The sequence below is a fragment of the Dama dama genome, chromosome 23 (assembly GCF_033118175.1).
Source record: "Dama dama isolate Ldn47 chromosome 23, ASM3311817v1, whole genome shotgun sequence".
NCBI lineage: Eukaryota > Metazoa > Chordata > Mammalia > Artiodactyla > Cervidae > Dama > Dama dama.
In genome coordinates, this window is record NC_083703.1 from 44133768 (window position 1) to 44150930 (window position 17163).

Below are 17163 nucleotides of genomic sequence, written 5' to 3' on the forward strand. Positions count from 1 at the left end.
CACTCAGTCGTGTTGGACTCTTTGTGACCCCATGAATCGCAGCACACCAGGCCTCCCTGTCCATCACCAACTCCTGGAGTTTACTCAAACTCATGTCCATCGAGTCGGTGATGCCATCCAACCATCTCATCCTCTGTCGTCCCCTTCTCCTCTTATATATATATATATATATATATATATATTTTTTTTTTTTTTTTTGCCCAGTATTTTAGTTAGTTCTTACATGTTTTGCCATTCATTGATTTAATCAGCAAACTTTACTGAACATGCTTTAGTAGGACATTGTTTTATCAATAAATATCAATAATTAAAATAAGAAATGTCTTTAGTTGATAGTCTAGTGGAGGATGAGACTATGAAATCAGGAGTATTTAGCTGTTAGAGATGGGTAAGTGCTTCTTGGAGATGATTTTGCATAGTCCCTCATATTTCTGTACATCTGTTAGGCACCAACTAGGCTTCATCCCACACAACTTTTCATTTGTACAAGAAACAGTCATGAAACAGAGATAGTAGCTCCCTTCATTTCTCTGGAACAGAAAATACTAAGTTCAGGAAGAAAGAGTGTTATGTAACATTTAAGGGCCAGCAAGTCAGCTGATGTGGGTGGGGTTTAGTGAGGTGGGGAGATACGAATTGAAGATAAGGCCTGAGGACCAGTGGGGCCAGTGGGCCTGTGTCATTAGACTTTAGAAAGGAGTTTAGTCTCAGAGAAATGGAAAATAATACAGGCTTTGAGCAGAATAGCTACATGAGCTGACTGGTTAGAAGGACTTTAAGATAAAAAGTTAAATATCTTTATCTTGGAAATGAACAGAGATCATTCTGTCATTTTTGAGATTGCATCCAAGTACTGCATTTTGGACTCTTTCGTTGACCATAATGGCTACTCCATTTCTTCTAAGAGATTCCTGCCAACAGTAGTAGATATAATGGTCATCTGAGTTAAATTCACCCATTCCAGTCCTTCTTAGTTCGCTGATTCCTAGAATGTCAATGTTCACTCTTGCAATCTCCTGTTTGACCACTTCCAACTTGCCTTGATTCATGGACCTAACATTCCAGGTTCCTATGCAACATTGCTCTTTACAGCATGAGACCTTGCTTCTATCACCAGTTACATCCACAAATGGGTATTGTTTTTGCTTTGGCTCTATCCCTTCATACTTTCTGGAGTTATTTCTCCACTGATCTCCAGTAGCATATTGGGCACCTATTGACCTGGGGAGTTCCTCTTTCAGTGTCCTATCTTTTTGCCTTTTCATACTGTTCATAGGGTTCTCAAGGCAAGAATACTGAAGTGGTTTGCCATTCCCTTCTCCAATGGACCACAATCTGTCAGACCTCTCCACCATGACCCGCACGTTTTGGGTGCCCCCACCTCCACACACACACACAGCATGGCTTAGTTTCATTGATTAGACAAGGCTGTGGTCCGTTTGGTCCTAGTTACCTGTGATTATGGTTTCAGTGTGTCTGCCGTCTGATGCCCTCTCGCAACACCTACCGTCTTACTTGGGTTTCTCTTACCTCGGACGTGGGATATCTCTTCACGGCTGCTAGAGCAAAGCACAGCCACTGCTCCTTACCTTGGACGAGGGGTATCTCCTCACGGCCACCCCTCCTGACCTTGAACGTGGGGTAGCTCCTCTCAGCCCTCCTGCGCCAGTGCAGCCGCACAATGATCTCTGTTTGTTTCCAAGGCAAATCATTCAATATCACGATAATCTAAGCTTATGCCCCAACCAGTAATGCTGAAGAAGCTGAAGTTGAACAAGTTCTATGAAGACCTACAAGACCTTTTAGAACTAACACCCAAAAAAGATGTCCTTTTCATTATAGGGGATTGGAATGCAAAAGTAGGAAATCAGGAAACACCTGGAGTAACAGGCAAATTTGGCCCTGAAGTACGGAATGAAGCAGGGCAAAGGCTAATAGAGTTTTGCCAAGAGAATGCAATGGTCATAGCAAACACCCTCTTCCAACAACACAAGAGAAGACTCTACACATGGACATCACCAGATGGTCAACACCAAAATCAGATTGATTATATTCCTTGCAGCCAAGGATGGAGAAGCTCTATACAGTCAGCAAAAACAAGACTGGGAGCTGACTGTGGCTCAGATCATGAACTCCTTATCGCCAAATTCAGACTTAAATTGAAGAAAATGCAGAAAACCAGTAGACCATTCTGGTATGACCTAAATCAAATCCCTTATGATTATACAGTGAACGTGAGAAATAGATTTAAGGGACTAGATCTGATTGACAGAGTGCCTGATGAACTATGGATGGAGGTTCATGACATTGTATAGGAGACAGGGATCAAGACCATCCCCATGGAAAAGAAATGCAAAAATGCAAAAACGCTGTTTGAGGAGGACTTACAAATATCTGTGAAAAGAAGAGAAGTGAAAAGCAAAGGAGAAAAGGAAAGATATTCCCATCTGAATGCAAAGTTCCAAAGAATAGCAAGGAGAGATTTGAAAAAAGCCTTCCTCTGTGATCAATGCAAAGAAATAGAGGAAAACAACAGAATGGGAAAGACTAGAGATCTTTTCAAGAAAATTAGAGATACCAAGGGAACATTTCATGCAAATATGGGCTCGATAAGGGACAGAAATGGTATGGACCTAACAGAAGCAGAAGATATTAAGAAGAGGTGACAAGAATACACAGAAGAAATATACAAAAAAAGACCTTCGTAACCCAGATAATCACGATGGTGTGATCATTTACCTAGAGCCAGACATCCTGGAATAGGAAGTCAGGTGGGCCTTAGAAAGCATCACTACAATCAAAGCTAGTGGAGGTGATGGAATTCCAGTTCAGCTATTTCAAATTCTGAAAGATGATGCTGTGAAAGTGCTGCACTCAATATGCCAGCAAATTTGGAAAAGTCAGCAGTGGCCATGGGACTGGAAAAGGTCAGTTTTCATTCCAATCCCAAAGAAAGGCAATCCCAAAGAATGTTCAAACTACCACACAATTGCACTCATCTCACACACTAGTAAATTAATGCTCAAAATTCTCCAAGCCAGTCTTCAGCAATACATGAACCATGAACTTTCAGATGTTCAAGCTGGTTTTAGAAAAGGCAGAGGAACCAGAGATCAAATTGCCAACATCCGCTGGATCATAGAAGAAGCAAGAGACTTCCAGAAAAACATCTATTTCTGCTTTATTGACTATGCCAGTCTTTGACTGTGTGGATCACAATAAACTGGAAAATTCTGAAAGAGATGAGAATGTTAGACCATCTGACCTGTCTCTTGAGAAACCTGTATACAGATCAGGAAGCAACAGTTAGAACTGGACATGGAACAACAGACTGGATCCAAATCCGAATAGGAAAAGGAGTACCTGAAGGCTGTAATTGTCACCCTGCTTGTTAAACTTGTATGCACAGTGCATCATGAGAAACACTGGGCTGGAAGAAGCACAAGCAGGAATCAGGATTGCCAGGAGAAATATCAATAACCTCAGATAAGCAGACGACACCACCCTTACAGCAGAAAGTGAAGAGGAACTAAAAAGCCTCTTGATGAAAGTGAAGGAGGAGAGTTAAAAAGTTGGCTTAAAGCTCAACATTCAGAAAACTAAGATCATGGCATCTGGTCCCAACACTTCGTGGGAAATAGATGGGGAAACAGTGGAAACAGTGTCAGACTTTATTATTTTGGGCTCCAAAATCACTGCAGATGGTGATTGCAGCCATGAAATTAAAAGACACTCCTTGGAAGAAAAGTTATGACCAACCTGGATAGCATATTTAAAAGCAGAGACATTACTTTGTCAACAAATGTCCATCTAGTCAAGGCTATAGTTTTTCCAGTAGTCATGCATGGATATGAGAGTTGGACAGTGAGGAAAGCTGAGTGCTGAAGAATTGATGTTTTTGAACTGTCGTGTTGGAGAAGACTCTTGAGAGTCCCTTGGACTGCACGAAGATCCAACCAGTCCATCCTAAAGGAGATCAGTCCTGAGTGTTCATTGGAAGGACTGATGTCGAAGCTGAAACTCCAATACTTTGGCCATCTCTTGCAAAGTGTTGACTCATTGGGAAATACCCTAATGCTGGGAAGTATTGGGGGCAGGAGGAGAAGGGGACGACGGAGGGTGAGATGGCTGAATGACACCACCAACTCGATGGACATGGGTTTGGGTAGACTCTGGGAGTTGGTGATGGACAGGGAGGCCTGGAGTGCCACGATTCATGGGGTCGCAAAGAGTCAGACAGGACTGAGCGACTGAACTGAACTGATCTTTGTCTTATATAGAAAAAGAAATTATCTGTAAAGATAATTAAGATAAAAAAAGATTGGAATGTTCCTGGATTACCTGGGTAAACCTAGTGTCATCATGAATCTCTTATATATGGGACCTGGGAGGGTTACTATCACAGAGGAGATGGGAATATAGGAGCTTCAGATGAGAGACTCAAAGAGGCAATCAGTTCAGTTTAATTCAGTCGCTCAGTCACGTCCAACTCTTTGCAACCCCATGGACTGCAGCATGCCAGGCCTCCCTGTCCATCACAAACTCCCGGAGTTTAATTAGACTCATGTCCATTGAGTCGGTGATGTCATCCAACCATCTCATCCTCTGTCGTCCCCTTCTCCTCCTGCCTTCAATCTTCCCCAGCATCAGAGTCTTTTCAAATGAGTCAGCTCTTTCCATCAGTGGCCAAAGGATTGGAGTTTCAGCTTCAACATCAGTTCTTCCAATGAACACTCAGGACTGACCTCCTTTAGGATGGACTGGTTGGATCTCCTTGCAGTCCAAGGGACCCTCAAGAGTCTTCAACACCACAGTTCAAAAGCATCAATTGTTCGGCGCTCAGCTTTCTTTATAGTCCAACTCCCACATCCTTACATGACTACTAGAAAAACCATAGCCTTAACTAGATGGACCTTTGTTGAAAGTTATGTCTCTGCTTTTTAATATGTTGTTGAGTTTGGTCACAACTTTCCTTCCAAGGAGCAAGTGTCTTTAACTTCATGGCTGCAGTCACCATCTGCAGTGATTTTGGTGCCCTCCCAAAAAAGTCTGACACTGTTTCCACTGTTTCCCCATCTACTTGCCATGAAGTGATGGGACTGGATACCGTGATCTTAGTTTTCTGAATGTTGAGTTTTAAGCCAACTAAGTCAAAGAGGCTATGCAGATGGCTTTGAAGATGGTGAAATAGTCCCCAAGGCAATGGATGATGGAGATCTCTAGGAGCTGGAAAAGGCAACCAAGTAGGTTTTCCCCTAAGAACTCAAGAAGAAATGCAGACCTGCTAGCCCATTGAATAGGATGTTGAATTTCTGACCTTGAGAAATGTAACAGTATTGTTGCTTCACACCACAAAGTTTTTGGTCATTTGTTGGAGCAGCAACAGTAGCTAATGTGGATGTGGTTCAAGTCAGCCCACCTCCATCTGCTGCATCATAGGTTTTCCCTTATCTGGGGACTGTTCATCTGATCTCAGAGGCAGGCAGTCATCTCCCCTAACAAGGAAACTCGCCTCTTGATTCCACTTTCTTCTTCAACAACTGCCAACACAGTATCAGCCCACTCACACCACTGAAAACCACTAAATGAGACCACCTCCTAGAGACAAATAATACTGGCCTCAAATTTTTATTTCTTAAAAAAATCCACATCAACATACCATTTGATGAGCAAATATTTGCTGTTCTATGTACACTGATGAGTCTCTTCAAGGGCGTGATTGAGGAGAAATAAAAGTAATTATTTACGTGTGGCACAAGAGAATGCTTGTGTATAATTCAAGACTCCTCTCTCCTCCCTGACTTCCTCTTGTCCTCTTTCTTCACTCTGAAAAGCATTTCTTGTTAAGATGAATAATATGAAAATTTACTTGCATGTGTCTCTTCTAGTCAACATAGAATTGGTAGTTTCAACTAAAATAAGAAAACAAACAAAAAAGAAATACTATACTTCAAAATAGCTAAAATTATCTCTGTTCTGAGATGACATAATCATGTGTGTAGAAATCCATAAAGATAAAATTAAAAAAAAAAAAAACTGCTTAGAGCTAAAGAACAATTACAACAAAAGTGTAGGATAAAATGTCAACACAGAAAAATAATTTCCATTCTATATACGAATGATGAACAGGCCGGGAAGAAAGTTTAAAAACCAATTTCATTGAAAATATTATCAAAAATACTCAGAAATAACCAAAAGAGAAAAGAAATGTGTCATCTTAAAATTGTGTTTGAAGAAAATAAAGACGCAAATATTAGCAAGTTAACCACGTTCATGAATATTAAAATGACAATACTAACCAAAGTGATCTATACATTTGATAGAACTTTATATATACCCCCAGCAAGTCTTGGAAAGGAAAAAATAAAAAGAGAGCACATTTAGATTTCTCACAATTACAGATTTCATAACTTACAGCAAAGCTATTATCATCAAAATAACATGAATAATGGCGTAAAGTCATATAGAAAGACCAGTGAAATAGAACAGAATACAAAAATTAACACAAATTAATGTTGTTTGACAAGGTTGCTTAAGACCATTTATGGGAAAAGTGAAGTTTTTTCAACAAACAATGCTGATAAAACTACACATCAGTCTACAAAAGAATAAAGTTAGACCACTCTACCTTAAACCACACAGACACACGTTCACATAGAAACCTCAAAATGCGTCTAAGACCCAAACTTGCAAGATACAGGTATGAAGCACTTAGAAGAAAACATTGAGGAATGGTTTCATGACACTGGATTTGGCTATGATTTCTTGAGTATATCACCAAAGGAAAAACTAGATAAATTAGCATTTGTCAAAATTCAAACATTTTTCATGTCAAAGGAAATTATGAAGAAAGTGAGAAATCAATCCACAGAATGAGATGGAAAATTCTTTGCAAATTATATTTCTGATAGAGTTGAATGGAGTGGAACTTCTTGGAAACACCCTAAAACTTTCGCTCAAATTGCTTGGCTCAGTTGCCAAGTCACCTGGTGATCTTTGCTCATCAAAGCTTAATATTTCCAAAATTAATCTTTTGGTTATCCCTCCTGGTGGTGCAAAATTTAAAGTTTTCTCTATTTCCTCACTCTGAGTTTGTCTTGACTACCACCATTTCTCTTCCCTACTGAATTCGAAGTGTTTCCTAAGAGCATTTGGATTTATATCTTGAACTGGCAGACTTAGACATGGTAGAAATTTGAACAGCCGACACACAAGAATGGAAACACATTGTTCCACAAACAGCACACCAAGCACTCTGGTGTATTTTCTCCACACGCTTCAGTAGCCACTTCTGTTTCTCTTTGACTCCAGTTCTCTACATAGTGCATCCCAAACCATAGTGACTGTGGGGAGAGAATGATGGCAAGCTCCAGGTGATGGTGGCCCAGGTGCTTTGGTCACATTCCCCCAATCCTGCTTCCATTCCCTCCCCTCCACGGCTCAGAACCACCACCTGTTCTTCTTCATCTTTGTATTCTTGCACTTACCAGATCTCAGTGTTTGAGCAACTTGAAGGCCAGTCACAGTCACAGAATAATTGTGATCAGATCGCAACAGGAATAAAGTGTTACATCAATAAACATCATGTTTGTTATAGAAAGTGAAAGTGAAAGTTGCTCAGTTGTGTCTGACTCTTTGTGTTCCCATGGACTATACAGTCCATGGAATTCTCCAGGCCAGAATAATGGAGTGGGTAGCCTTTCCCTTCTCCAGGGCATAATCCCAACCCAGGGATCGAACCCAGGTCTCCCACACTGTGGGAAGATTCTTAACCAGCTGAGCCACAAGGGAAACCCAAGAATACTGGAGTGGGTAGCCTACCCCTTCTTCAGCAGATCTTCCTGACCCAGGAATCAAACCGGGATCTCTTGCCTTGCAGGTGGATTCTTTACCAACTGAGCTACAAGGGGTTGATAATAATATATAAGAAACGCTCAGATTCACAAGCAAGCGTTCAGGGAGCTCTTCTCAGGTAACATGAATTCTAACATCTGCTGGGTGTTCATCCACTCCATCTTCAATCAGAACAATTTCTTCAAGTCCTGGAGCAAGAACACCTATTGTTTTGATAACTAGGAAAGTCTTCTCAATATAGTGTTCATGATTTCCACCTACAAATTCAGATGAATAAGAGAAAAACAGTTATTTGTTCTTCTTCGAATTGATCTTTCTTTGAAAATTGTAGCTGAAGAACAAACTCTAGTCTAGATATAGAACCAAGACTTGGGAGTACCCGATTCATCAGGGACTAGTTCCACAGAGACAGCCATTGTCACAAATCCTTTGGGTATTCAGGTCCAGCTGCCTGCATGGTGGTCAGCTCAGCTCCAGAGGGAAAAGAGAGGTTACTGCTTTGAGGTCAATGTTTAATTGTTGATACAAAACAGAAACAAGAAAAAAGCTTACCATCATGGCCCATTGTGAATGGAGGACAGCTTGGATCTGTGCTGGGAGAAAAGACCTCCACATCAGAAGACCTTTTTCTTATTCTCCAGAGCACAGAGAGTCTCTTTCAGACAGTATCTGGAAAATTTCACGTGTGAATTTTGGCATTCACAGTAGACACAGATATCAAGGACTATTGTGCAAATGTACAGACATTCAGGGTCATTTATCCTATTATTTGGTCACAAACTTTTGAAATTGCTTCTAATCAAGCCTTTGTTCCTTATCTCTAAAACGTCTTTAGTTCTCTCTTACAGGGAAGAACCCTGACCTCATGGTTACACAACATGTCTAAGGTACCCAACACAACTGGTGGATCAAAGGGAGATGGCTCACTCATTACTCACCACCCAGTAAACACGAGATTTACTGTCACACGTATGCAACATAATAAAAGAGAGATGTCCCAAGGTCTTGGGACAATGGTTGTCTCTGTGGAGCTAATCCCCGATGTTGGGGTACTCCCAAGTCTTGGTTCTGTATCAAGAATAGAGTATGTTCTTCAGCTACCATTTTCCAAGAAAGATCAATTCCAAGAAGTACGAATAACTGTTTTCTTTTCTATACCTCAGCATTTATTTGCCACAGAAACTGTATATTCTACAGAAAATGAGAAACAGATATTTTGGTTTTCTATCTCTTCAGAGATTAATTAAAGTTACAACTACAAAGCGTGGAAAACTGCTCTTCTCATGCCTTAGATCTGTGAAGCAGAGAAAAAAAAAAAAAAGAAACAAAAATAATTTTAATCACAGACACACTGGAGCAGAAATATTGTGTTGATGAAGCAACAACATCAATTATATTATCCAATAGTTTGAGTGATTGCTATTTTCCAGGCAGCAGTCTCAATGACTCAGACACCCTATGAATTAAGTTCAACTATTATCTCATTTTACAGATAAAGAAATCACAGAGGTTATTGACTTGTCCAAGGCCACATGGAAAGTGATTGTTTTTATTTTTTTAAACCTGAAGAAGGACTGTATTATATAGATGGTTACAATTTTCCCCTCCTTTTCTACTTCTTGCTTCCCCACTTATCTGATAACAGTGTGGGTACGGTGAATAATTTTGAGAAGGGGCAAGGGGAACATTGGCAGAAATCTTCCTGCCTTACATGTCAACTTTATGGAAAATAGGCAGCTACTTGAAGGAAGGGAGATGGTTGGAGCTCTGATTTTCCAAGTTTTCCCAAGGGCACCTCATGGTTAAGATGAGCACACCTGTTCCAGCAGCACACCTGGATTGACACTGCAGGTTGAGCAAGATGGGCTTGGCGTTTGACACATATGTGCATCATGCCATGTACAACTCCACTCTTCTCCCAGTGGAGCACCTGCACCAGCATTTAATGACCCTATGGAGAGTCACCATGTCTGGCAAGGAAGTTACACAGAACTAGGTGGTCCTAGTGTCTCCCTCCTATGAAGTACAGTCAGAATTTTTTCCATGATCTCAATTATAGAGACCACAAATGGATGTGAGTAGGGTGAAGAATGCACAAGGTGCCAATTCGGGAATAAAGCAATGAAAATAAAACTAACATATATGTTGAGAGAAAAAAAGAGAAAGAAAAGAAAGAAAGAATAGACATGCAAAGTTGTATAGAGGTAGATAAAGAAGACTTTTATACATTAAAGATTAAATACAAGGGGAAAAGAACAGTAGGAAAAGCAAACAAAGGAATAAATGTAGAAAAAATAATAATAGGTTTAAAAAATTAAACATTAAAATTTTAAAAAGAGAAAAGAAAATAAAAGAGGAAAACTCCAAAAAACTGCAAAACCCCAACGTAGAGGCAGAGGTTTATGACAACAATAAAAACATGTGACTGAGGAAAAAGAAAATAAAAGCTCAAAAGTTTGATTAAATTTCTTAGTGCCAATAAAATTGACAACTACAACAGAGGGGGCAAAAAAGGAAAACAAAGAAAATCCAAAAGAATCTACAGAACAAGTTAAATAAATAAGAATAATAAATGCTTTTCTTGAGTCACTGCTGTCAGAATCCTTCCCCTTGCTGGAAATCACAGTCCACCTCACCTCCCTAGGATGCCCTCCAACACTGTACTGATCTCTGGACCCACTGTGGGGGCTGCTCAGATTCTAATCTGGCCCTACTCCTGTGTGTTCTTGCCTCCAATGTCCACAGCTATCAGAGCTAGTGCGTTTTCTTTTGTGGGAGCTCTCAGTGGCCTTTTATGTATTCCACAGACACAGAGTCTGCTTAGTTGATCATGTGGATTTAATCTGCAGCTTGTACAGCTGGTGGGAAGGTGCTGAGTCTTCTTCCTTAGCCACACTGTCCCTGGGTTTCAATTGTGGTTTTATTTCCACCTCTGCATGTGGGCCGACCACTGGGATTTAATTCCTGAGGCTGCTCTGGAGGGCTTGGGTTTGCCCTTGTGAGGGCCACGTGTGGCGGTGGTGCAGCTGCATGGGTCGCAGGGGTTCTGGCAGCACCAGGTACTCAGGGGAGTTGGTGGCTAGGGTAGTAGAAAATAAAGTGCTCTAGAAGGGTATGGCAACCAGTACTGGCTAACATGCTTCAGTATTCTTGCCTGGAGAACGCCCTCTCTGACAGAGAAGCCTAGCAGGCCAAGTCCACAGGGTCGCAAAGAGTCAGACAGGACTGAAGCAACCCTGTGTGCATAAACACAAGACTTTTTTTTTTTTTTCTGCCTGGGGCAGCTCTACCACAGTGAGGGTTGAGTGTGAAGGTGGTGCAATTGCTTGACTTGCGGGGACCCCAGTGGCGCCAAGTGTGCAGGGACACGGACTGCCTCCATGGCAGGAGTTATGGCCCTATCAGAGTCTTTTTTTGAGCCTTTGGTACCTGATGATCAGAAGGCCTCTTTGGCTAGTCTTTGTCCATAGCCCTGCCCATTCAGGCACTTAGAAGGCTCTCTTGCCTGGGGTCCTTCTTTGTTGCTGGGCACAGCAGGTGCTTAAAGGGGCATCCTGGGTCCTACTCTGTTCTTCAGTTTTCCAGGGGTTTGATGGGCCAGCCTCTCTGCTGTTCATCTGCCGATGCTGGTGTGTGGGGAGAGAGAGAGGCTATGGTGATGGCTCCACCCCTTATGCATGACTCAGCAGTATCGCCTTGATTCCATGGCTGCCAGGTTTTCCTCCACAGACATTTCCCAAGACAATCTCCTCCCTCACATACCCTCAATCTGTCTCTCCACAGTCTACAGCAGCACTCTCACTGAGATTGCTCCACAATCCCTAAACTCCAGCTCCCAGCCACTGTCCCTTCCAGGAGACCCTCATTCCTGCCCAGCGTATATATGGCTGTGGCAAGGACTGTCTGATTCTCATTCCATTTAGGCTGCCACAGATCAGCTGTTTCACTCTCAGCCTTAAATGTTTCTCCTCTGACTCAGACAATTGCCCTGCTCGGGGGATCAGACGCCTGCTTCAGTTCTCCCTCCCACCAAGGGCAGGTCCAGTCCTACTAATACTCCTGTTTTTCCCCCTAGTTCCTTTGTCCTACTGAATTTTGTATGGTTCTATATATTCTTTTCCACTGGTCAGGTCCCCCTGTCCACTCTCAGCTGTTGTTCTGAATGCACTTCTGTGTCTGAAGGTGTATTCCTGATGTATCTGTGGAGAGAGATGTACTCTATGTCAACCTACTCCTCTGCCCTCTTGTTCTCCCATGGTCAGTGTTTTGATGAGTTCTTCATTCATTCATCGATTTACTCAAAAAACTTTATTAAACACTTTTATTAAGACAGTGTTTTGTCAATACATAAAGCAGACAAGAATGAAGTGAAAGTAAGAAGTGGTTGAGGTGACAGTCTAGTGGAGGGTGAGGATGATGAATGAAATCACGAGTCTTTAGCTGTTATAAATGGATCAATGCCCTTTGGGAGATGACTTTCCACAGAATCTTGCATTTCTGGCACCTGATTGTAGAGGCACTGACTATCCTTCTTGCCATACTAATTCTTATTTGTACAGGGAACAGCCTTGCAACCTAGAGACAGTGGCACCTTCCAGAGAAATGGAGGGTGTGTTTACTGTCCAGTAATATGAAGAAAACATCTCCATCCAGAGAAATGGCAGGAATGCTGAGTGCTCAGTGCACTTAGTCCTGGGCTCCTAGACTTAACCTTTTCCTCCTATAGTCCAATCCATTTCCTGTTTAGGTGTCACCTGGTCCCACCACTTCAACCTTTAGAAATAAAGAGTCAAGGATGAACTTTGCTGTGGTGAACATTTTCACAATATATATGTACACCAGAATAAATGTTAACCTTTAAGACTACACAGAGTCATGTCAACTATGTCTCAGCAAAGCTGAAAAATGATATTCTTACGTTGGCTATGGCATTTGTTGTGGGTGATAAACATTCCGTCTTTTGCCAGCATTCATGAAGCCGGGGCAAGGTGAATTGAAGGCCTGCAAGTCAGGTTAAAATCTTATATTTGTCATGAATTTTAATAGTGATATGGAGAGAAAGAAAGCAGGGAGGGGAGGTGGGAGGGTTGGGTGCTCTTACAAGATAGTTAGAAGAGATGTCACTGAGGTGGATGCAGTTGAACAAAACTGAAGGCAAACAGTGGACATGTGGGGCACAGAACAGCAAACCTAAGTCCAGGAAGAGGGCTTCCGTCTCATTTAAGGGCCAGCAAGTTGGTTGATGTGGGTGGAGTTTAGTGAGGGAAGGAGACAGGAGCTGAAGATGAGGTCAGAAAGCCAGTAGGGCTAGGGGGTCTGGGTCCTGTAAGCTTCTGAATGGACTTCAGGCTTAGAGAAACAGACAACAATATTTCAGGTTTTGAGCAGGGTAGTTACATGAGCAGAAGTTAAAAAAAAAAAAAAAAAAATCACTCCAGCTATTATGGTGCTGCATGCTGCAGTCCATGGGGTTGCAAAGATTTGGACATGACTGAGCTACTTAACTGAACTGATTGTGCTTCCAAAATCTGTGTTTTTTGTCATCATAATTCAAGGCCTCCCAGATGATCAGAGTAAGTTTTATAGCAATGAAAGAGAGTATCTCATTAGCTCTGTCATGCAAATATTTGATAACCCTTGGTGGAACTGTTATAGATGGGATTGATAACTAAGATAGCTGAATCATGTCTTCCAGTTCTTATGTTCAATGATTTCCTGATTCTATGATGAGCTAGGGAACCTAAGTGGAAGATCAGTGTGTGTGTGTGTGTGTGTGTGTGTGTGTGTGTGTGTGTGTGTATTTTTCCTTTTCCTTTTTTGTAGATCTAAGGCATATCCACTCTATCTGGACCTTGCTCAGGGTATCTCAACTGGTCTTTTTAAGAAAAAAGAGGTTCTGCTTTTTTTCCAAACAGCTATAAAATTTGCCTCCAAGTCACCATAACCTGACTATTGGCTTTTAATCTTAATGACTTCCTTGAGGGAATAAAATTATTTGCATTTCAGTCCGTACTATTCTGGCACATAATACATTCTTGCATGCATTTATAATTCTTACATGCACCTTCACATAGGTTCTTCAAGGTTAGTGCTTTCCGAAATATCATTTCTACATTTTATGTCATATGGGGGATATGGAATAAGTTCTGGTGGGCCTCCCAGGAGGCACAGTAGTAAAGAATCTGCCTGCCAATGCAGGACACACAGGAGATGTGGGTTCAATGCCTGGGTCAGGAATATTCCCTGGAGGAGGAAATGGCAACCCATTCTAGTATTCTTGCCTGGAATATCCATGGACAGAAGATCCTGGCAGGCTACAGCCCATAGGGTGGAAAAGGGTCTGATGCAACTGAGTGACTAAGCACAGTTGTTACATTGTGGGGTACAAAAGGAGGAAAAATATTCCTCTTTTAGGGCTCTACAAAAATTCAGGTGAGAGATGATATTGACCTGGACCATGGAATGAGCGATCAGTAAATGTGGTCAGAAGTTATTAGAATAGGGATATATTTTAAGAGCAGAGTCAACCAGAGTATACTTATGGGACATAAATGAAAGGAAAAGGGGAATCAGTTCCCTGCTGAAGGGGTCCCTGGTCGTGGGGACATGGTTCCCTCCCATTTCTGTCTTCTTCAGTTCAAGTCCACCCTGCAGCCAAAGCCACAAACTGGACTTTTACTGACAGGGAGCCAGACCAACTTCCTCTTTGTTTTCTCCTATATTCCTGGTTGGGCCCAGGAATTTGCATTTTTATAAAAATTTCAGAAGTAAGTTGAATGCAGCTATGCTGTAGATGGATATTTAGGAAGATCCTTTTACTGATTTATTTTATTTTTTAACTTTTTATTTTATACTAGAGTATAGCCAATTGACAATGTTGTGATGATTTCAGGCAGACAGCAAAGGGACTCAGCCATATGTATTCTTGTATCCATTTCCCCCCCCAAACTTCTCTTATGCAGGCTGCCACATAATATAGAGCAGAGTTCCCTGTTCTATTCAGTAGGTCAGTTATCCCTTTTAAACATTGCAGTGTGTACATGTCCATCCCAAACCGTTAAATATCCCTTCCCCCCATTGGGAAGACCTTTTAGAGTTTGAGTCATTTATGCTTTTTCTTTGGAGACATCTAATAACACCTAACAAGTGTAGTTTATGAGTCATTTCCTGCTTCTTTCTTCATAAAGAATCTAACATCCCCAAGGCAATGCACTATTGTCTAACCATTCTTGTGTTCTAACCTTTGCTCCAGTCATACTGCATTCTGACTCTTCTAATTTCTAAGTAAACATAGAAATGAAGCAGGGGTTGATATAAGTTCAAATCTTATCAATTAAGAAAATATAATTATTACTGAATCACGTTGTTGTATGGCAGAAAAGTAAACAATGTTGTATAGCAATTTTCCTCCAACTAAAAAAAGAATTTAATGCATAAAAAAAGAAAATGCTGCATAGTTCTGGGCTATAGGGAGTGGATGAGTGAACTTTACATAATAGGGGCAGGCTTTGTGTCTTTTACCCTGGAACTGAACAAGAATTGCAAGAGCAGTTTGCATCAGTTTGCCAAAGCCATGTCTGTGTACATGTGACAGCGAATCTAGTGTTACCTGGGTGGTGAGGAAAGAGGTGTCCCCCTTGGATCCACTAGATGTGTTATGTACATTAAATGTGTTGTGTATCCACCAGGTCAGGGTTCTTCCTCAAAAGGGAAACTAAAGGTACTTTAGAGATGAGGAACACAGACTTGACTGAAAGCAACTTAAAAAGCTTGTGACCAAATAGTAAGATGAATGACCCTGAATTTCTGTATATTTGAGCAGTAGTCCTTGATATGTTTCTACTGTGAATGCCAAAATTCACAAGTAAAAGCTTCCAGATACTGTCTGAGAGTCATTTTCTTTGACCTGATGTGGGATCTTTTCTCCCAACAAGGTCCAAAGTTGTCTTCTAGCCACACACTGTTAGGTGATTGTATTAAGACTTTTTTCTTGTTTCTGTTTTGTATCAACAATTAGACATTGAGACTTCAAAGCAGTAATCCTCTTTACCCTCTGTAGCTGGGCTGACCACCATGCAGGCAGCTGGACCTGAATGCACAAAGGACTTGGGAAAATGGGTGTCTCTGTGAAGCTCTTCCCTGAAGATGGGGGTACTCCCAATCTTGGCTCTGTATCTAGACTAGAGTATGTTCTTCAGCTACAATTTTCCAAGAAAGATCAATTCCAAGAAGAAGGAATAACTGATTTTCTTCTTATTCATCTGAATTTGTGGGTGGAAATCATGAACACTATATTGAGAAGAATTTTCTAGTTATCAGAACAAGAACAATAGGTGTGCTTGCTCCAGGACATGAAGAAATTGTTCTCATTGAAGACGGAGTGGATGAACACCCAGCAGATGTTGAAATGCACATCACCTAAGAAGATCCGTGAATGCTTGCTTGCGAATCTGAGCATTTCTTATACACTATTATCAACCCCTTCTATAATAAAGATGTTTATTGATGTAACACTTTATTCCTGTTGTGATCTGATAACACTTACTCTATGAAGGCAGGAAGAGAAGGGGACAACAGAGGATAAGATGGCTGGATGGCATCACTGACTCTATGGACATGAGTTTGAGTAAGTTCCCGAAGTTGGTGATGGACTGGGAAGCCTGGCAGGCTGCAGTCGATGGGGTCGCAAAGAGTCAGACACAACTGAGTGACTGAACTGAAGAAGAACTCCTTGAACAGTTCCTTGAGAATCTGAGATTTCTTTTATATTATTATCAGCTCCTTCTATAATAAAGATGCTTCATGGTGTAGCACTTTATTCCTGTTGTGATCTGATCACACTTATCCTCTGATTGTGACAGGCCTTCAAGTTCCCTCAAACTCTGAGATCTGGTAAGAGCAAGAATATAAAGATGAGGAAGAACAGGTGGTGGTTCTGAGATGTGGAGGGGAGGGAACAGAAGCAGAAACCAGGGGACATGACCAAAGTACTTGGGCCACCATCACCTGAAGCTTACCATCATCCTGTCCTCACAGTTACTATAGTTTGGGATGCACTGTGTAGAAAACTGAAGTCAAAGAGAAACAGAAGTTGGTACTGGAGGGTGTGGAGAGAATACATGAGAGTGCTTGGTGTGATGTTTGTGGAACAATGTGTTTTCCTTTCCTGCGTGTCGGCTGTTCACAAAGACTGTGACAGTTTCTACCATGTCCTTGTCTGCTGGTTGGGAAACAATAGGACTAGTTCAAGGTGTAAATCCAAACACTCTTAGAAAATGCTTTGAATTCAGTAGGGAAGAGAAATGGTGG